The sequence below is a fragment of the Setaria viridis genome, chromosome 8 (genome assembly GCF_005286985.2).
Source record: "Setaria viridis chromosome 8, Setaria_viridis_v4.0, whole genome shotgun sequence".
Classification (NCBI taxonomy): domain Eukaryota; kingdom Viridiplantae; phylum Streptophyta; class Magnoliopsida; order Poales; family Poaceae; genus Setaria; species Setaria viridis.
The window spans coordinates 24290155-24305547 of record NC_048270.2 but is presented as its reverse complement, the minus strand read 5'-3'; the positions used below and the strand labels follow the sequence as shown (position 1 = coordinate 24305547).

General features: G+C 55.7%; 47 non-coding genes and 1 pseudogene across 47 annotated transcripts; all 48 read right to left on the bottom strand.

The window, feature by feature from the left end:
* Window positions 1-167: 167 nt before the first annotated feature.
* Window positions 168-286, bottom strand: LOC140220844 (5S ribosomal RNA). The gene has a single exon (XR_011896733.1). It is a non-coding gene; the product is annotated as a 5S ribosomal RNA (ribosomal RNA).
* A 199-nt stretch (window positions 287-485) lies between these two features.
* LOC140220460 (5S ribosomal RNA) lies at window positions 486-604 on the bottom strand. The gene has a single exon (XR_011896413.1). It is a non-coding gene; the product is annotated as a 5S ribosomal RNA (ribosomal RNA).
* A 198-nt stretch (window positions 605-802) lies between these two features.
* LOC140220843 (5S ribosomal RNA) lies at window positions 803-921 on the bottom strand. The gene has a single exon (XR_011896732.1). It is a non-coding gene; the product is annotated as a 5S ribosomal RNA (ribosomal RNA).
* Window positions 922-1120: 199 nt separating this feature from the next.
* On the bottom strand, window positions 1121-1239 carry LOC140220459 (5S ribosomal RNA). The gene has a single exon (XR_011896412.1). It is a non-coding gene; the product is annotated as a 5S ribosomal RNA (ribosomal RNA).
* Window positions 1240-1438: 199 nt separating this feature from the next.
* On the bottom strand, window positions 1439-1557 carry LOC140220842 (5S ribosomal RNA). The gene has a single exon (XR_011896731.1). It is a non-coding gene; the product is annotated as a 5S ribosomal RNA (ribosomal RNA).
* Window positions 1558-1756: 199 nt separating this feature from the next.
* LOC140221063 (5S ribosomal RNA) lies at window positions 1757-1875 on the bottom strand. The gene has a single exon (XR_011896954.1). It is a non-coding gene; the product is annotated as a 5S ribosomal RNA (ribosomal RNA).
* A 200-nt stretch (window positions 1876-2075) lies between these two features.
* Window positions 2076-2194, bottom strand: LOC140220458 (5S ribosomal RNA). The gene has a single exon (XR_011896411.1). It is a non-coding gene; the product is annotated as a 5S ribosomal RNA (ribosomal RNA).
* Window positions 2195-2392: 198 nt separating this feature from the next.
* On the bottom strand, window positions 2393-2511 carry LOC140221051 (5S ribosomal RNA). The gene has a single exon (XR_011896941.1). It is a non-coding gene; the product is annotated as a 5S ribosomal RNA (ribosomal RNA).
* A 199-nt stretch (window positions 2512-2710) lies between these two features.
* Window positions 2711-2829, bottom strand: LOC140220516 (5S ribosomal RNA). The gene has a single exon (XR_011896468.1). It is a non-coding gene; the product is annotated as a 5S ribosomal RNA (ribosomal RNA).
* Window positions 2830-3027: 198 nt separating this feature from the next.
* On the bottom strand, window positions 3028-3146 carry LOC140220457 (5S ribosomal RNA). Its single transcript, XR_011896410.1, has one exon. It is a non-coding gene; the product is annotated as a 5S ribosomal RNA (ribosomal RNA).
* A 200-nt stretch (window positions 3147-3346) lies between these two features.
* LOC140220841 (5S ribosomal RNA) lies at window positions 3347-3465 on the bottom strand. Its single transcript, XR_011896730.1, has one exon. It is a non-coding gene; the product is annotated as a 5S ribosomal RNA (ribosomal RNA).
* Window positions 3466-3664: 199 nt separating this feature from the next.
* Window positions 3665-3783, bottom strand: LOC140220840 (5S ribosomal RNA). Its single transcript, XR_011896729.1, has one exon. It is a non-coding gene; the product is annotated as a 5S ribosomal RNA (ribosomal RNA).
* A 200-nt stretch (window positions 3784-3983) lies between these two features.
* On the bottom strand, window positions 3984-4102 carry LOC140220839 (5S ribosomal RNA). The gene has a single exon (XR_011896728.1). It is a non-coding gene; the product is annotated as a 5S ribosomal RNA (ribosomal RNA).
* A 199-nt stretch (window positions 4103-4301) lies between these two features.
* Window positions 4302-4420, bottom strand: LOC140220838 (5S ribosomal RNA). The gene has a single exon (XR_011896727.1). It is a non-coding gene; the product is annotated as a 5S ribosomal RNA (ribosomal RNA).
* A 199-nt stretch (window positions 4421-4619) lies between these two features.
* Window positions 4620-4738, bottom strand: LOC140220837 (5S ribosomal RNA). The gene has a single exon (XR_011896726.1). It is a non-coding gene; the product is annotated as a 5S ribosomal RNA (ribosomal RNA).
* Window positions 4739-4937: 199 nt separating this feature from the next.
* On the bottom strand, window positions 4938-5056 carry LOC140220415 (5S ribosomal RNA). The gene has a single exon (XR_011896368.1). It is a non-coding gene; the product is annotated as a 5S ribosomal RNA (ribosomal RNA).
* A 199-nt stretch (window positions 5057-5255) lies between these two features.
* LOC140221050 (5S ribosomal RNA) lies at window positions 5256-5374 on the bottom strand. Its single transcript, XR_011896940.1, has one exon. It is a non-coding gene; the product is annotated as a 5S ribosomal RNA (ribosomal RNA).
* A 199-nt stretch (window positions 5375-5573) lies between these two features.
* Window positions 5574-5692, bottom strand: LOC140220836 (5S ribosomal RNA). The gene has a single exon (XR_011896725.1). It is a non-coding gene; the product is annotated as a 5S ribosomal RNA (ribosomal RNA).
* A 198-nt stretch (window positions 5693-5890) lies between these two features.
* LOC140220835 (5S ribosomal RNA) lies at window positions 5891-6009 on the bottom strand. The gene has a single exon (XR_011896724.1). It is a non-coding gene; the product is annotated as a 5S ribosomal RNA (ribosomal RNA).
* A 199-nt stretch (window positions 6010-6208) lies between these two features.
* LOC140220834 (5S ribosomal RNA) lies at window positions 6209-6327 on the bottom strand. The gene has a single exon (XR_011896723.1). It is a non-coding gene; the product is annotated as a 5S ribosomal RNA (ribosomal RNA).
* Window positions 6328-6526: 199 nt separating this feature from the next.
* On the bottom strand, window positions 6527-6645 carry LOC140220833 (5S ribosomal RNA). Its single transcript, XR_011896722.1, has one exon. It is a non-coding gene; the product is annotated as a 5S ribosomal RNA (ribosomal RNA).
* A 199-nt stretch (window positions 6646-6844) lies between these two features.
* Window positions 6845-6962, bottom strand: LOC140220535 (5S ribosomal RNA). Its single transcript, XR_011896488.1, has one exon. It is a non-coding gene; the product is annotated as a 5S ribosomal RNA (ribosomal RNA).
* A 200-nt stretch (window positions 6963-7162) lies between these two features.
* On the bottom strand, window positions 7163-7281 carry LOC140220832 (5S ribosomal RNA). Its single transcript, XR_011896721.1, has one exon. It is a non-coding gene; the product is annotated as a 5S ribosomal RNA (ribosomal RNA).
* A 199-nt stretch (window positions 7282-7480) lies between these two features.
* Window positions 7481-7599, bottom strand: LOC140220831 (5S ribosomal RNA). The gene has a single exon (XR_011896720.1). It is a non-coding gene; the product is annotated as a 5S ribosomal RNA (ribosomal RNA).
* A 200-nt stretch (window positions 7600-7799) lies between these two features.
* LOC140220830 (5S ribosomal RNA) lies at window positions 7800-7918 on the bottom strand. Its single transcript, XR_011896719.1, has one exon. It is a non-coding gene; the product is annotated as a 5S ribosomal RNA (ribosomal RNA).
* Window positions 7919-8117: 199 nt separating this feature from the next.
* On the bottom strand, window positions 8118-8235 carry LOC140220498 (5S ribosomal RNA). The gene has a single exon (XR_011896450.1). It is a non-coding gene; the product is annotated as a 5S ribosomal RNA (ribosomal RNA).
* A 199-nt stretch (window positions 8236-8434) lies between these two features.
* Window positions 8435-8553, bottom strand: LOC140220829 (5S ribosomal RNA). Its single transcript, XR_011896718.1, has one exon. It is a non-coding gene; the product is annotated as a 5S ribosomal RNA (ribosomal RNA).
* Window positions 8554-8752: 199 nt separating this feature from the next.
* On the bottom strand, window positions 8753-8871 carry LOC140220828 (5S ribosomal RNA). The gene has a single exon (XR_011896717.1). It is a non-coding gene; the product is annotated as a 5S ribosomal RNA (ribosomal RNA).
* Window positions 8872-9071: 200 nt separating this feature from the next.
* On the bottom strand, window positions 9072-9190 carry LOC140220827 (5S ribosomal RNA). The gene has a single exon (XR_011896716.1). It is a non-coding gene; the product is annotated as a 5S ribosomal RNA (ribosomal RNA).
* A 198-nt stretch (window positions 9191-9388) lies between these two features.
* LOC140220826 (5S ribosomal RNA) lies at window positions 9389-9507 on the bottom strand. The gene has a single exon (XR_011896715.1). It is a non-coding gene; the product is annotated as a 5S ribosomal RNA (ribosomal RNA).
* Window positions 9508-9706: 199 nt separating this feature from the next.
* LOC140220825 (5S ribosomal RNA) lies at window positions 9707-9825 on the bottom strand. Its single transcript, XR_011896714.1, has one exon. It is a non-coding gene; the product is annotated as a 5S ribosomal RNA (ribosomal RNA).
* Window positions 9826-10024: 199 nt separating this feature from the next.
* Window positions 10025-10142, bottom strand: LOC140220528 (5S ribosomal RNA). Its single transcript, XR_011896481.1, has one exon. It is a non-coding gene; the product is annotated as a 5S ribosomal RNA (ribosomal RNA).
* A 199-nt stretch (window positions 10143-10341) lies between these two features.
* Window positions 10342-10460, bottom strand: LOC140220824 (5S ribosomal RNA). Its single transcript, XR_011896713.1, has one exon. It is a non-coding gene; the product is annotated as a 5S ribosomal RNA (ribosomal RNA).
* Window positions 10461-10659: 199 nt separating this feature from the next.
* LOC140220823 (5S ribosomal RNA) lies at window positions 10660-10778 on the bottom strand. Its single transcript, XR_011896712.1, has one exon. It is a non-coding gene; the product is annotated as a 5S ribosomal RNA (ribosomal RNA).
* A 199-nt stretch (window positions 10779-10977) lies between these two features.
* LOC140220822 (5S ribosomal RNA) lies at window positions 10978-11096 on the bottom strand. The gene has a single exon (XR_011896711.1). It is a non-coding gene; the product is annotated as a 5S ribosomal RNA (ribosomal RNA).
* A 199-nt stretch (window positions 11097-11295) lies between these two features.
* Window positions 11296-11414, bottom strand: LOC140220821 (5S ribosomal RNA). The gene has a single exon (XR_011896710.1). It is a non-coding gene; the product is annotated as a 5S ribosomal RNA (ribosomal RNA).
* Window positions 11415-11614: 200 nt separating this feature from the next.
* On the bottom strand, window positions 11615-11733 carry LOC140220820 (5S ribosomal RNA). The gene has a single exon (XR_011896709.1). It is a non-coding gene; the product is annotated as a 5S ribosomal RNA (ribosomal RNA).
* Window positions 11734-11931: 198 nt separating this feature from the next.
* On the bottom strand, window positions 11932-12050 carry LOC140220819 (5S ribosomal RNA). Its single transcript, XR_011896708.1, has one exon. It is a non-coding gene; the product is annotated as a 5S ribosomal RNA (ribosomal RNA).
* A 199-nt stretch (window positions 12051-12249) lies between these two features.
* LOC140220818 (5S ribosomal RNA) lies at window positions 12250-12368 on the bottom strand. Its single transcript, XR_011896707.1, has one exon. It is a non-coding gene; the product is annotated as a 5S ribosomal RNA (ribosomal RNA).
* A 199-nt stretch (window positions 12369-12567) lies between these two features.
* Window positions 12568-12685, bottom strand: LOC140220527 (5S ribosomal RNA). The gene has a single exon (XR_011896480.1). It is a non-coding gene; the product is annotated as a 5S ribosomal RNA (ribosomal RNA).
* A 199-nt stretch (window positions 12686-12884) lies between these two features.
* LOC140220817 (5S ribosomal RNA) lies at window positions 12885-13003 on the bottom strand. Its single transcript, XR_011896706.1, has one exon. It is a non-coding gene; the product is annotated as a 5S ribosomal RNA (ribosomal RNA).
* Window positions 13004-13201: 198 nt separating this feature from the next.
* Window positions 13202-13320, bottom strand: LOC140220411 (5S ribosomal RNA). The gene has a single exon (XR_011896364.1). It is a non-coding gene; the product is annotated as a 5S ribosomal RNA (ribosomal RNA).
* Window positions 13321-13519: 199 nt separating this feature from the next.
* LOC140220816 (5S ribosomal RNA) lies at window positions 13520-13638 on the bottom strand. Its single transcript, XR_011896705.1, has one exon. It is a non-coding gene; the product is annotated as a 5S ribosomal RNA (ribosomal RNA).
* A 199-nt stretch (window positions 13639-13837) lies between these two features.
* Window positions 13838-13956, bottom strand: LOC140220815 (5S ribosomal RNA). Its single transcript, XR_011896704.1, has one exon. It is a non-coding gene; the product is annotated as a 5S ribosomal RNA (ribosomal RNA).
* A 199-nt stretch (window positions 13957-14155) lies between these two features.
* On the bottom strand, window positions 14156-14274 carry LOC140220814 (5S ribosomal RNA). Its single transcript, XR_011896703.1, has one exon. It is a non-coding gene; the product is annotated as a 5S ribosomal RNA (ribosomal RNA).
* Window positions 14275-14473: 199 nt separating this feature from the next.
* Window positions 14474-14592, bottom strand: LOC140220813 (5S ribosomal RNA). The gene has a single exon (XR_011896702.1). It is a non-coding gene; the product is annotated as a 5S ribosomal RNA (ribosomal RNA).
* Window positions 14593-14791: 199 nt separating this feature from the next.
* LOC140220812 (5S ribosomal RNA) lies at window positions 14792-14910 on the bottom strand. The gene has a single exon (XR_011896701.1). It is a non-coding gene; the product is annotated as a 5S ribosomal RNA (ribosomal RNA).
* A 199-nt stretch (window positions 14911-15109) lies between these two features.
* LOC140220565 (5S ribosomal RNA) lies at window positions 15110-15244 on the bottom strand (annotated as a pseudogene).
* Window positions 15245-15393: the final 149 nt, after the last annotated feature.

The following is a 15393-nucleotide window of genomic DNA, read 5'->3' as shown; positions in this document are numbered from 1 at the left end:
CCGCACCTCGACGCGCCGCCCGAGCCGCGTGGGCCCCGCATCCAAGGTCCTCCGTGCGGGTCGCCTCACCGTTTTATCCGTCCGACCACGAGCGCACGAGGAAAAGCCCGAAAATGTCCGAGGAATGCGGCGAAATGGAAGGACAGAACAATAATAATAAAAAAAAAGGAATGCAACACGAGGACTTCCCAGGAGGTCACCCATCCTAGTACTACTCTCGCCCAAGCACGCTTAACTTCGGAGTTCTGATGGGATCCGGTGCTTTAGTGCTGGTATGATCGCATCCGACATACTAGCCACTCTCCTTGCTCTTATGCCCGCACCTCGACGCGCCGCCCGAGCCGCGTGGGCCCCGCATCCAAGGTCCTCCGTGCGGGTCGCCTCACCGTTTTATCCGTCCGACCACGAGCGCACGAGGAAAAGCCCGAAAATGTCCGAGGAATGCGGCGAAATGGAAGGACAGAACAATAATAATAAAAAAAAAAGGAATGCAACACGAGGACTTCCCAGGAGGTCACCCATCCTAGTACTACTCTCGCCCAAGCAAGCTTAACTTCGGAGTTCTGATGGGATCCGGTGCTTTAGTGCTGGTATGATCGCATCCGACATACTAGCCACTCTCCTTGCTCTTATGCCCGCACCTCGACGCGCCGCCCGAGCCGCGTGGGCCCCGCATCCAAGGTCCTCCGTGCGGGTCGCCTCACCGTTTTATCCGTCCGACCACGAGCGCACGAGGAAAAGCCCGAAAATGTCCGAGGAATGCGGCGAAATGGAAGGACAGAACAATAATAATAAAAAAAAAGGAATGCAACACGAGGACTTCCCAGGAGGTCACCCATCCTAGTACTACTCTCGCCCAAGCACGCTTAACTTCGGAGTTCTGATGGGATCCGGTGCTTTAGTGCTGGTATGATCGCATCCGACATACTAGCCACTCTCCTTGCTCTTATGCCCGCACCTCGACGCGCCGCCCGAGCCGCGTGGGCCCCGCATCCAAGGTCCTCCGTGCGGGTCGCCTCACCGTTTTATCCGTCCGACCACGAGCGCACGAGGAAAAGCCCGAAAATGTCCGAGGAATGCGGCGAAATGGAAGGACAGAACAATAATAATAAAAAAAAAAGGAATGCAACACGAGGACTTCCCAGGAGGTCACCCATCCTAGTACTACTCTCGCCCAAGCAAGCTTAACTTCGGAGTTCTGATGGGATCCGGTGCTTTAGTGCTGGTATGATCGCATCCGACATACTAGCCACTCTCCTTGCTCTTATGCCCGCACCTCGACGCGCCGCCCGAGCCGCGTGGGCCCCGCATCCAAGGTCCTCCGTGCGGGTCGCCTCACCGTTTTATCCGTCCGACCACGAGCGCACGAGGAAAAGCCCGAAAATGTCCGAGGAATGCGGCGAAATGGAAGGACAGAACAATAATAATAAAAAAAAAAGGAATGCAACACGAGGACTTCCCAGGAGGTCACCCATCCTAGTACTACTCTCGCCCAAGCACGCTTAACTTCGGAGTTCTGATGGGATCCGGTGCTTTAGTGCTGGTATGATCGCATCCGACATACTAGCCACTCTCCTTGCTCTTATGCCCGCACCTCGACGCGCCGCCCGAGCCGCGTGGGCCCCGCATCCAAGGTCCTCCGTGCGGGTCGCCTCACCGTTTTATCCGTCCGACCACGAGCGCACGAGGAAAAGCCCGAAAATGTCCGAGGAATGCGGCGAAATGGAAGGACAGAACAATAATAATAAAAAAAAAAGGAATGCAACACGAGGACTTCCCAGGAGGTCACCCATCCTAGTACTACTCTCGCCCAAGCACGCTTAACTTCGGAGTTCTAATGGGATCCGGTGCTTTAGTGCTGGTATGATCGCATCCGACATACTAGCCACTCTCCTTGCTCTTATGCCCGCACCTCGACGCGCCGCCCGAGCCGCGTGGGCCCCGCATCCAAGGTCCTCCGTGCGGGTCGCCTCACCGTTTTATCCGTCCGACCACGAGCGCACGAGGAAAAGCCCGAAAATGTCCGAGGAATGCGGCGAAATGGAAGGACAGAACAATAATAATAAAAAAAAAAAGGAATGCAACACGAGGACTTCCCAGGAGGTCACCCATCCTAGTACTACTCTCGCCCAAGCAAGCTTAACTTCGGAGTTCTGATGGGATCCGGTGCTTTAGTGCTGGTATGATCGCATCCGACATACTAGCCACTCTCCTTGCTCTTATGCCCGCACCTCGACGCGCCGCCCGAGCCGCGTGGGCCCCGCATCCAAGGTCCTCCGTGCGGGTCGCCTCACCGTTTTATCCGTCCGACCACGAGCGCACGAGGAAAAGCCCGAAAATGTCCGAGGAATGCGGCGAAATGGAAGGACAGAACAATAATAATAAAAAAAAAAGAATGCAACACGAGGACTTCCCAGGAGGTCACCCATCCTAGTACTACTCTCGCCCAAGCACGCTTAACTTCGGAGTTCTGATGGGATCCGGTGCTTTAGTGCTGGTATGATCGCATCCGACATACTAGCCACTCTCCTTGCTCTTATGCCCGCACCTCGACGCGCCGCCCGAGCCGCGTGGGCCCCCGCATCCAAGGTCCTCCGTGCGGGTCGCCTCACCGTTTTATCCGTCCGACCACGAGCGCACGAGGAAAAGCCCGAAAATGTCCGAGGAATGCGGCGAAATGGAAGGACAGAACAATAATAATAAAAAAAAAGGAATGCAACACGAGGACTTCCCAGGAGGTCACCCATCCTAGTACTACTCTCGCCCAAGCACGCTTAACTTCGGAGTTCTAATGGGATCCGGTGCTTTAGTGCTGTTATGATCGCATCCGACATACTAGCCACTCTCCTTGCTCTTATGCCCGCACCTCGACGCGCCGCCCGAGCCGCGTGGGCCCCGCATCCAAGGTCCTCCGTGCGGGTCGCCTCACCGTTTTATCCGTCCGACCACGAGCGCACGAGGAAAAGCCCGAAAATGTCCGAGGAATGCGGCGAAATGGAAGGACAGAACAATAATAATAAAAAAAAAGGAATGCAACACGAGGACTTCCCAGGAGGTCACCCATCCTAGTACTACTCTCGCCCAAGCAAGCTTAACTTCGGAGTTCTGATGGGATCCGGTGCTTTAGTGCTGGTATGATCGCATCCGACATACTAGCCACTCTCCTTGCTCTTATGCCCGCACCTCGACGCGCCGCCCGAGCCGCGTGGGCCCCCGCATCCAAGGTCCTCCGTGCGGGTCGCCTCACCGTTTTATCCGTCCGACCACGAGCGCACGAGGAAAAGCCCGAAAATGTCCGAGGAATGCGGCGAAATGGAAGGACAGAACAATAATAATAAAAAAAAAAGGAATGCAACACGAGGACTTCCCAGGAGGTCACCCATCCTAGTACTACTCTCGCCCAAGCACGCTTAACTTCGGAGTTCTGATGGGATCCGGTGCTTTAGTGCTGGTATGATCGCATCCGACATACTAGCCACTCTCCTTGCTCTTATGCCCCGCACCTCGACGCGCCGCCCGAGCCGCGTGGGCCCCGCATCCAAGGTCCTCCGTGCGGGTCGCCTCACCGTTTTATCCGTCCGACCACGAGCGCACGAGGAAAAGCCCGAAAATGTCCGAGGAATGCGGCGAAATGGAAGGACAGAACAATGAATAATAAAAAAAAGGAATGCAACACGAGGACTTCCCAGGAGGTCACCCATCCTAGTACTACTCTCGCCCAAGCACGCTTAACTTCGGAGTTCTGATGGGATCCGGTGCTTTAGTGCTGGTATGATCGCATCCGACATACTAGCCACTCTCCTTGCTCTTATGCCCGCACCTCGACGCGCCGCCCGAGCCGCGTGGGCCCCGCATCCAAGGTCCTCCGTGCGGGTCGCCTCACCGTTTTATCCGTCCGACCACGAGCGCACGAGGAAAAGCCCGAAAATGTCCGAGGAATGCGGCGAAATGGAAGGACAGAACAATAATAATAAAAAAAAAAAGGAATGCAACACGAGGACTTCCCAGGAGGTCACCCATCCTAGTACTACTCTCGCCCAAGCACGCTTAACTTCGGAGTTCTGATGGGATCCGGTGCTTTAGTGCTGGTATGATCGCATCCGACATACTAGCCACTCTCCTTGCTCTTATGCCCGCACCTCGACGCGCCGCCCGAGCCGCGTGGGCCCCGCATCCAAGGTCCTCCGTGCGGGTCGCCTCACCGTTTTATCCGTCCGACCACGAGCGCACGAGGAAAAGCCCGAAAATGTCCGAGGAATGCGGCGAAATGGAAGGACAGAACAATAATAATAAAAAAAAAAGGAATGCAACACGAGGACTTCCCAGGAGGTCACCCATCCTAGTACTACTCTCGCCCAAGCACGCTTAACTTCGGAGTTCTGATGGGATCCGGTGCTTTAGTGCTGGTATGATCGCATCCGACATACTAGCCACTCTCCTTGCTCTTATGCCCGCACCTCGACGCGCCGCCCGAGCCGCGTGGGCCCCGCATCCAAGGTCCTCCGTGCGGGTCGCCTCACCGTTTTATCCGTCCGACCACGAGCGCACGAGGAAAAGCCCGAAAATGTCCGAGGAATGCGGCGAAATGGAAGGACAGAACAATAATAATAAAAAAAAAAGGAATGCAACACGAGGACTTCCCAGGAGGTCACCCATCCTAGTACTACTCTCGCCCAAGCACGCTTAACTTCGGAGTTCTGATGGGATCCGGTGCTTTAGTGCTGGTATGATCGCATCCGACATACTAGCCACTCTCCTTGCTCTTATGCCCGCACCTCGACGCGCCGCCCGAGCCGCGTGGGCCCCGCATCCAAGGTCCTCCGTGCGGGTCGCCTCACCGTTTTATCCGTCCGACCACGAGCGCACGAGGAAAAGCCCGAAAATGTCCGAGGAATGCGGCGAAATGGAAGGACAGAACAATAATAATAAAAAAAAAAGGAATGCAACACGAGGACTTCCCAGGAGGTCACCCATCCTAGTACTACTCTCACCCAAGCACGCTTAACTTCGGAGTTCTGATGGGATCCGGTGCTTTAGTGCTGGTATGATCGCATCCGACATACTAGCCACTCTCCTTGCTCTTATGCCCGCACCTCGACGCGCCGCCCGAGCCGCGTGGGCCCCGCATCCAAGGTCCTCCGTGCGGGTCGCCTCACCGTTTTATCCGTCCGACCACGAGCGCACGAGGAAAAGCCCGAAAATGTCCGAGGAATGCGGCGAAATGGAAGGACAGAACAATAATAATAAAAAAAAAAAGAATGCAACACGAGGACTTCCCAGGAGGTCACCCATCCTAGTACTACTCTCGCCCAAGCACGCTTAACTTCGGAGTTCTGATGGGATCCGGTGCTTTAGTGCTGGTATGATCGCATCCGACATACTAGCCACTCTCCTTGCTCTTATGCCCGCACCTCGACTGCGCCGCCCGAGCCGCGTGGGCCCCGCATCCAAGGTCCTCCGTGCGGGTCGCCTCACCGTTTTATCCGTCCGACACGAGCGCACGAGAAAAGCCCGAAAATGTCCGAGGAATGCGGCGAAAATGGAAGGACAGAACAATAATAATAAAAAAAAAAGGAATGCAACACGAGGACTTCCCAGGAGGTCACCCATCCTAGTACTACTCTCGCCCAAGCACGCTTAACTTCGGAGTTCTGATGGGATCCGGTGCTTTAGTGCTGGTATGATCGCATCCGACATACTAGCCACTCTCCTTGCTCTTATGCCCGCACCTCGACGCGCCGCCCGAGCCGCGTGGGCCCCGCATCCAAGGTCCTCCGTGCGGGTCGCCTCACCGTTTTATCCGTCCGACCACGAGCGCACGAGGAAAAGCCCGAAAATGTCCGAGGAATGCGGCGAAATGGAAGGACAGAACAATAATAATAAAAAAAAAGGAATGCAACACGAGGACTTCCCAGGAGGTCACCCATCCTAGTACTACTCTCGCCCAAGCACGCTTAACTTCGGAGTTCTGATGGGATCCGGTGCTTTAGTGCTGGTATGATCGCATCCGACATACTAGCCACTCTCCTTGCTCTTATGCCCGCACCTCGACGCGCCGCCCGAGCCGCGTGGGCCCCGCATCCAAGGTCCTCCGTGCGGGTCGCCTCACCGTTTTATCCGTCCGACCACGAGCGCACGAGGAAAAGCCCGAAAATGTCCGAGGAATGCGGCGAAATGGAAGGACAGAACAATAATAATAAAAAAAAAAGGAATGCAACACGAGGACTTCCCAGGAGGTCACCCATCCTAGTACTACTCTCGCCCAAGCACGCTTAACTTCGGAGTTCTGATGGGATCCGGTGCTTTAGTGCTGGTATGATCGCATCCGACATACTAGCCACTCTCCTTGCTCTTATGCCCGCACCTCGACGCGCCGCCCGAGCCGCGTGGGCCCCGCATCCAAGGTCCTCCGTGCGGGTCGCCTCACCGTTTTATCCGTCCGACCACGAGCGCACGAGGAAAAGCCCGAAAATGTCCGAGGAATGCGGCGAAATGGAAGGACAGAACAATAATAATAAAAAAAAAAGGAATGCAACACGAGGACTTCCCAGGAGGTCACCCATCCTAGTACTACTCTCGCCCAAGCACGCTTAACTTCGGAGTTCTGATGGGATCCGGTGCTTTAGTGCTGGTATGATCGCATCCGACATACTAGCCACTCTCCTTGCTCTTATGCCCGCACCTCGACGCGCCGCCCGAGCCGCGTGGGCCCCGCATCCAAGGTCCTCCGTGCGGGTCGCCTCACCGTTTTATCCGTCCGACCACGAGCGCACGAGGAAAAGCCCGAAAATGTCCGAGGAATGCGGCGAAATGGAAGGACAGAACAATAATAATAAAAAAAAAAGGAATGCAACACGAGGACTTCCCAGGAGGTCACCCATCCTAGTACTACTCTCGCCCAAGCACGCTTAACTTCGGAGTTCTGATGGGATCCGTGCTTTAGTGCTGGTATGATCGCATCCGACATACTAGCCACTCTCCTTGCTCTTATGCCCGCACCTCGACGCGCCGCCCGAGCCGCGTGGGCCCCGCATCCAAGGTCCTCCGTGCGGGTCGCCTCACCGTTTTATCCGTCCGACCACGAGCGCACGAGGAAAAGCCCGAAAATGTCCGAGGAATGCGGCGAAATGGAAGGACAGAACAATAATAATAAAAAAAAAAAGGAATGCAACACGAGGACTTCCCAGGAGGTCACCCATCCTAGTACTACTCTCGCCCAAGCACGCTTAACTTCGGAGTTCTGATGGGATCCGGTGCTTTAGTGCTGGTATGATCGCATCCGACATACTAGCCACTCTCCTTGCTCTTATGCCCGCACCTCGACGCGCCGCCCGAGCCGCGTGGGCCCCGCATCCAAGGTCCTCCGTGCGGGTCGCCTCACCGTTTTATCCGTCCGACCACGAGCGCACGAGGAAAAGCCCGAAAATGTCCGAGGAATGCGGCGAAATGGAAGGACAGAACAATAATAATAAAAAAAAAAGGAATGCAACACGAGGACTTCCCAGGAGGTCACCCATCCTAGTACTACTCTCGCCCAAGCACGCTTAACTTCGGAGTTCTGATGGGATCCGGTGCTTTAGTGCTGGTATGATCGCATCCGACATACTAGCCACTCTCCTTGCTCTTATGCCCGCACCTCGACGCGCCGCCCGAGCCGCGTGGGCCCCGCATCCAAGGTCCTCCGTGCGGGTCGCCTCACCGTTTTATCCGTCCGACCACGAGCGCACGAGGAAAAGCCCGAAAATGTCCGAGGAATGCGGCGAAATGGAAGGACAGAACAATAATAATAAAAAAAAAAAGGAATGCAACACGAGGACTTCCCAGGAGGTCACCCATCCTAGTACTACTCTCGCCCAAGCACGCTTAACTTCGGAGTTCTGATGGGATCCGGTGCTTTAGTGCTGGTATGATCGCATCCGACATACTAGCCACTCTCCTTGCTCTTATGCCCGCACCTCGACGCGCCGCCCGAGCCGCGTGGGCCCCGCATCCAAGGTCCTCCGTGCGGGTCGCCTCACCGTTTTATCCGTCCGACCACGAGCGCACGAGGAAAAGCCCGAAAATGTCCGAGGAATGCGGCGAAATGGAAGGACAGAACAATAATAATAAAAAAAAAAGGAATGCAACACGAGGACTTCCCAGGAGGTCACCCATCTAGTACTACTCTCGCCCAAGCACGCTTAACTTCGGAGTTCTGATGGGATCCGGTGCTTTAGTGCTGGTATGATCGCATCCGACATACTAGCCACTCTCCTTGCTCTTATGCCCGCACCTCGACGCGCCGCCCGAGCCGCGTGGGCCCCGCATCCAAGGTCCTCCGTGCGGGTCGCCTCACCGTTTTATCCGTCCGACCACGAGCGCACGAGGAAAAGCCCGAAAATGTCCGAGGAATGCGGCGAAATGGAAGGACAGAACAATAATAATAAAAAAAAAAGGAATGCAACACGAGGACTTCCCAGGAGGTCACCCATCCTAGTACTACTCTCGCCCAAGCACGCTTAACTTCGGAGTTCTGATGGGATCCGGTGCTTTAGTGCTGGTATGATCGCATCCGACATACTAGCCACTCTCCTTGCTCTTATGCCCGCACCTCGACGCGCCGCCCGAGCCGCGTGGGCCCCGCATCCAAGGTCCTCCGTGCGGGTCGCCTCACCGTTTTATCCGTCCGACCACGAGCGCACGAGGAAAAGCCCGAAAATGTCCGAGGAATGCGGCGAAATGGAAGGACAGAACAATAATAATAAAAAAAAAAGGAATGCAACACGAGGACTTCCCAGGAGGTCACCCATCCTAGTACTACTCTCGCCCAAGCACGCTTAACTTCGGAGTTCTGATGGGATCCGGTGCTTTAGTGCTGGTATGATCGCATCCGACATACTAGCCACTCTCCTTGCTCTTATGCCCGCACCTCGACGCGCCGCCCGAGCCGCGTGGGCCCCGCATCCAAGGTCCTCCGTGCGGGTCGCCTCACCGTTTTATCCGTCCGACCACGAGCGCACGAGGAAAAGCCCGAAAATGTCCGAGGAATGCGGCGAAATGGAAGGACAGAACAATAATAATAAAAAAAAAAAGGAATGCAACACGAGGACTTCCCAGGAGGTCACCCATCCTAGTACTACTCTCGCCCAAGCACGCTTAACTTCGGAGTTCTGATGGGATCCGGTGCTTTAGTGCTGGTATGATCGCATCCGACATACTAGCCACTCTCCTTGCTCTTATGCCCGCACCTCGACGCGCCGCCCGAGCCGCGTGGGCCCCGCATCCAAGGTCCTCCGTGCGGGTCGCCTCACCGTTTTATCCGTCCGACCACGAGCGCACGAGGAAAAGCCCGAAAATGTCCGAGGAATGCGGCGAAATGGAAGGACAGAACAATAATAATAAAAAAAAAGGAATGCAACACGAGGACTTCCCAGGAGGTCACCCATCCTAGTACTACTCTCGCCCAAGCACGCTTAACTTCGGAGTTCTGATGGGATCCGGTGCTTTAGTGCTGGTATGATCGCATCCGACATACTAGCCACTCTCCTTGCTCTTATGCCCGCACCTCGACGCGCCGCCCGAGCCGCGTGGGCCCCGCATCCAAGGTCCTCCGTGCGGGTCGCCTCACCGTTTTATCCGTCCGACCACGAGCGCACGAGGAAAAGCCCGAAAATGTCCGAGGAATGCGGCGAAATGGAAGGACAGAACAATAATAATAAAAAAAAAAGGAATGCAACACGAGGACTTCCCAGGAGGTCACCCATCCTAGTACTACTCTCGCCCAAGCACGCTTAACTTCGGAGTTCTGATGGGATCCGGTGCTTTAGTGCTGGTATGATCGCATCCGACATACTAGCCACTCTCCTTGCTCTTATGCCCGCACCTCGACGCGCCGCCCGAGCCGCGTGGGCCCCGCATCCAAGGTCCTCCGTGCGGGTCGCCTCACCGTTTTATCCGTCCGACCACGAGCGCACGAGGAAAAGCCCGAAAATGTCCGAGGAATGCGGCGAAATGGAAGGACAGAACAATAATAATAAAAAAAAAAGGAATGCAACACGAGGACTTCCCAGGAGGTCACCATCCTAGTACTACTCTCGCCCAAGCACGCTTAACTTCGGAGTTCTGATGGGATCCGGTGCTTTAGTGCTGGTATGATCGCATCCGACATACTAGCCACTCTCCTTGCTCTTATGCCCGCACCTCGACGCGCCGCCCGAGCCGCGTGGGCCCCGCATCCAAGGTCCTCCGTGCGGGTCGCCTCACCGTTTTATCCGTCCGACCACGAGCGCACGAGGAAAAGCCCGAAAATGTCCGAGGAATGCGGCGAAATGGAAGGACAGAACAATAATAATAAAAAAAAAAGGAATGCAACACGAGGACTTCCCAGGAGGTCACCCATCCTAGTACTACTCTCGCCCAAGCACGCTTAACTTCGGAGTTCTGATGGGATCCGGTGCTTTAGTGCTGGTATGATCGCATCCGACATACTAGCCACTCTCCTTGCTCTTATGCCCGCACCTCGACGCGCCGCCCGAGCCGCGTGGGCCCCGCATCCAAGGTCCTCCGTGCGGGTCGCCTCACCGTTTTATCCGTCCGACCACGAGCGCACGAGGAAAAGCCCGAAAATGTCCGAGGAATGCGGCGAAATGGAAGGACAGAACAATAATAATAAAAAAAAAAGGAATGCAACACGAGGACTTCCCAGGAGGTCACCCATCCTAGTACTACTCTCGCCCAAGCACGCTTAACTTCGGAGTTCTGATGGGATCCGGTGCTTTAGTGCTGGTATGATCGCATCCGACATACTAGCCACTCTCCTTGCTCTTATGCCCGCACCTCGACGCGCCGCCCGAGCCGCGTGGGCCCCGCATCCAAGGTCCTCCGTGCGGGTCGCCTCACCGTTTTATCCGTCCGACCACGAGCGCACGAGGAAAAGCCCGAAAATGTCCGAGGAATGCGGCGAAATGGAAGGACAAAACAATAATAATAAAAAAAAAAGGAATGCAACACGAGGACTTCCCAGGAGGTCACCCATCCTAGTACTACTCTCGCCCAAGCACGCTTAACTTCGGAGTTCTGATGGGATCCGGTGCTTTAGTGCTGGTATGATCGCATCCGACATACTAGCCACTCTCCTTGCTCTTATGCCCGCACCTCGACGCGCCGCCCGAGCCGCGTGGGCCCCGCATCCAAGGTCCTCCGTGCGGGTCGCCTCACCGTTTTATCCGTCCGACCACGAGCGCACGAGGAAAAGCCCGAAAATGTCCGAGGAATGCGGCGAAATGGAAGGACAGAACAATAATAATAAAAAAAAAAGGAATGCAACACGAGGACTTCCCAGGAGGTCACCCATCCTAGTACTACTCTCGCCCAAGCACGCTTAACTTCGGAGTTCTGATGGGATCCGGTGCTTTAGTGCTGGTATGATCGCATCCGACATACTAGCCACTCTCCTTGCTCTTATGCCCGCACCTCGACGCGCCGCCCGAGCCGCGTGGGCCCCGCATCCAAGGTCCTCCGTGCGGGTCGCCTCACCGTTTTATCCGTCCGACCACGAGCGCACGAGGAAAAGCCCGAAAATGTCCGAGGAATGCGGCGAAATGGAAGGACAGAACAATAATAATAAAAAAAAAAAGGAATGCAACACGAGGACTTCCCAGGAGGTCACCCATCCTAGTACTACTCTCGCCCAAGCACGCTTAACTTCGGAGTTCTGATGGGATCCGGTGCTTTAGTGCTGGTATGATCGCATCCGACATACTAGCCACTCTCCTTGCTCTTATGCCCGCACCTCGACGCGCCGCCCGAGCCGCGTGGGCCCCGCATCCAAGGTCCTCCGTGCGGGTCGCCTCACCGTTTTATCCGTCCGACCACGAGCGCACGAGGAAAAGCCCGAAAATGTCCGAGGAATGCGGCGAAATGGAAGGACAGAACAATAATAATAAAAAAAAAGGAATGCAACACGAGGACTTCCCAGGAGGTCACCCATCCTAGTACTACTCTCGCCCAAGCACGCTTAACTTCGGAGTTCTGATGGGATCCGGTGCTTTAGTGCTGGTATGATCGCATCCGACATACTAGCCACTCTCCTTGCTCTTATGCCCGCACCTCGACGCGCCGCCCGAGCCGCGTGGGCCCCGCATCCAAGGTCCTCCGTGCGGGTCGCCTCACCGTTTTATCCGTCCGACCACGAGCGCACGAGGAAAAGCCCGAAAATGTCCGAGGAATGCGGCGAAATGGAAGGACAGAACAATAATAATAAAAAAAAAAGGAATGCAACACGAGGACTTCCCAGGAGGTCACCCATCCTAGTACTACTCTCGCCCAAGCACGCTTAACTTCGGAGTTCTGATGGGATCCGGTGCTTTAGTGCTGGTATGATCGCATCCGACATACTAGCCACTCTCCTTGCTCTTATGCCCGCACCTCGACGCGCCGCCCGAGCCGCGTGGGCCCCGCATCCAAGGTCCTCCGTGCGGGTCGCCTCACCGTTTTATCCGTCCGACCACGAGCGCACGAGGAAAAGCCCGAAAATGTCCGAGGAATGCGGCGAAATGGAAGGACAGAACAATAATAATAAAAAAAAAAGGAATGCAACACGAGGACTTCCCAGGAGGTCACCATCCTAGTACTACTCTCGCCCAAGCACGCTTAACTTCGGAGTTCTGATGGGATCCGGTGCTTTAGTGCTGGTATGATCGCATCCGACATACTAGCCACTCTCCTTGCTCTTATGCCCGCACCTCGACGCGCCGCCCGAGCCGCGTGGGCCCCGCATCCAAGGTCCTCCGTGCGGGTCGCCTCACCGTTTTATCCGTCCGACCACGAGCGCACGAGGAAAAGCCCGAAAATGTCCGAGGAATGCGGCGAAATGGAAGGACAGAACAATAATAATAAAAAAAAAAGGAATGCAACACGAGGACTTCCCAGGAGGTCACCCATCCTAGTACTACTCTCGCCCAAGCACGCTTAACTTCGGAGTTCTGATGGGATCCGGTGCTTTAGTGCTGGTATGATCGCATCCGACATACTAGCCACTCTCCTTGCTCTTATGCCCGCACCTCGACGCGCCGCCCGAGCCGCGTGGGCCCCGCATCCAAGGTCCTCCGTGCGGGTCGCCTCACCGTTTTATCCGTCCGACCACGAGCGCACGAGGAAAAGCCCGAAAATGTCCGAGGAATGCGGCGAAATGGAAGGACAGAACAATAATAATAAAAAAAAAGGAATGCAACACGAGGACTTCCCAGGAAGTCACCCATCCTAGTACTACTCTCGCCCAAGCACGCTTAACTTCGGAGTTCTGATGGGATCCGGTGCTTTAGTGCTGGTATGATCGCATCCGACATACTAGCCACTCTCCTTGCTCTTATGCCCGCACCTCGACGCGCCGCCCGAGCCGCGTGGGCCCCGCATCCAAGGTCCTCCGTGCGGGTCGCCTCACCGTTTTATCCGTCCGACCACGAGCGCACGAGGAAAAGCCCGAAAATGTCCGAGGAATGCGGCGAAATGGAAGGACAGAACAATAATAATAAAAAAAAAAGGAATGCAACACGAGGACTTCCCAGGAGGTCACCCATCCTAGTACTACTCTCGCCCAAGCACGCTTAACTTCGGAGTTCTGATGGGATCCGGTGCTTTAGTGCTGGTATGATCGCATCCGACATACTAGCCACTCTCCTTGCTCTTATGCCCGCACCTCGACGCGCCGCCCGAGCCGCGTGGGCCCCGCATCCAAGGTCCTCCGTGCGGGTCGCCTCACCGTTTTATCCGTCCGACCACGAGCGCACGAGGAAAAGCCCGAAAATGTCCGAGGAATGCGGCGAAATGGAAGGACAGAACAATAATAATAAAAAAAAAAGGAATGCAACACGAGGACTTCCCAGGAGGTCACCCATCCTAGTACTACTCTCGCCCAAGCACGCTTAACTTCGGAGTTCTGATGGGATCCGGTGCTTTAGTGCTGGTATGATCGCATCCGACATACTAGCCACTCTCCTTGCTCTTATGCCCGCACCTCGACGCGCCGCCCGAGCCGCGTGGGCCCCGCATCCAAGGTCCTCCGTGCGGGTCGCCTCACCGTTTTATCCGTCCGACCACGAGCGCACGAGGAAAAGCCCGAAAATGTCCGAGGAATGCGGCGAAATGGAAGGACAGAACAATAATAATAAAAAAAAAAGGAATGCAACACGAGGACTTCCCAGGAGGTCACCCATCCTAGTACTACTCTCGCCCAAGCACGCTTAACTTCGGAGTTCTGATGGGATCCGGTGCTTTAGTGCTGGTATGATCGCATCCGACATACTAGCCACTCTCCTTGCTCTTATGCCCGCACCTCGACGCGCCGCCCGAGCCGCGTGGGCCCCGCATCCAAGGTCCTCCGTGCGGGTCGCCTCACCGTTTTATCCGTCCGACCACGAGCGCACGAGGAAAAGCCCGAAAATGTCCGAGGAATGCGGCGAAATGGAAGGACAGAACAATAATAATAAAAAAAAAAGGAATGCAACACGAGGACTTCCCAGGAGGTCACCCATCCTAGTACTACTCTCGCCCAAGCACGCTTAACTTCGGAGTTCTGATGGGATCCGGTGCTTTAGTGCTGGTATGATCGCATCCGACATACTAGCCACTCTCCTTGCTCTTATGCCCGCACCTCGACGCGCCGCCCGAGCCGCGTGGGCCCCGCATCCAAGGTCCTCCGTGCGGGTCGCCTCACCGTTTTATCCGTCCGACCACGAGCGCACGAGGAAAAGCCCGAAAATGTCCGAGGAATGCGGCGAAATGGAAGGACAGAACAATAATAATAAAAAAAAAAGGAATGCAACACGAGGACTTCCCAGGAGGTCACCCATCCTAGTACTACTCTCGCCCAAGCACGCTTAACTTCGGAGTTCTGATGGGATCCGGTGCTTTAGTGCTGGTATGATCGCATCCGACATACTAGCCACTCTCCTTGCTCTTATGCCCGCACCTCGACGCGCCGCCCGAGCCGCGTGGGCCCCGCATCCAAGGTCCTCCGTGCGGGTCGCCTCACCGTTTTATCCGTCCGACCACGAGCGCACGAGGAAAAGCCCGAAAATGTCCGAGGAATGCGGCGAAATGGAAGGACAGAACAATAATAATAAAAAAAAAAGGAATGCAACACGAGGACTTCCCAGGAGGTCACCCATCCTAGTACTACTCTCGCCCAAGCACGCTTAACTTCGGAGACGCTTAACTTCGGAGTTCTGATGGGATCCGGTGCTTTAGTGCTGGTATGATCGCATCCGACATACTAGCCACTCTCCTTGCTCTTATGCCCGCACCTCGACGCGCCGCCCGAGCCGCGTGGGCCCCGCATCCAAGGTCCTCCGTGCGGGTCGCCTCACCGTTTTATCCGTCCGACCACGAGCGCACGAGGAAAAGCCCGAAAATGTC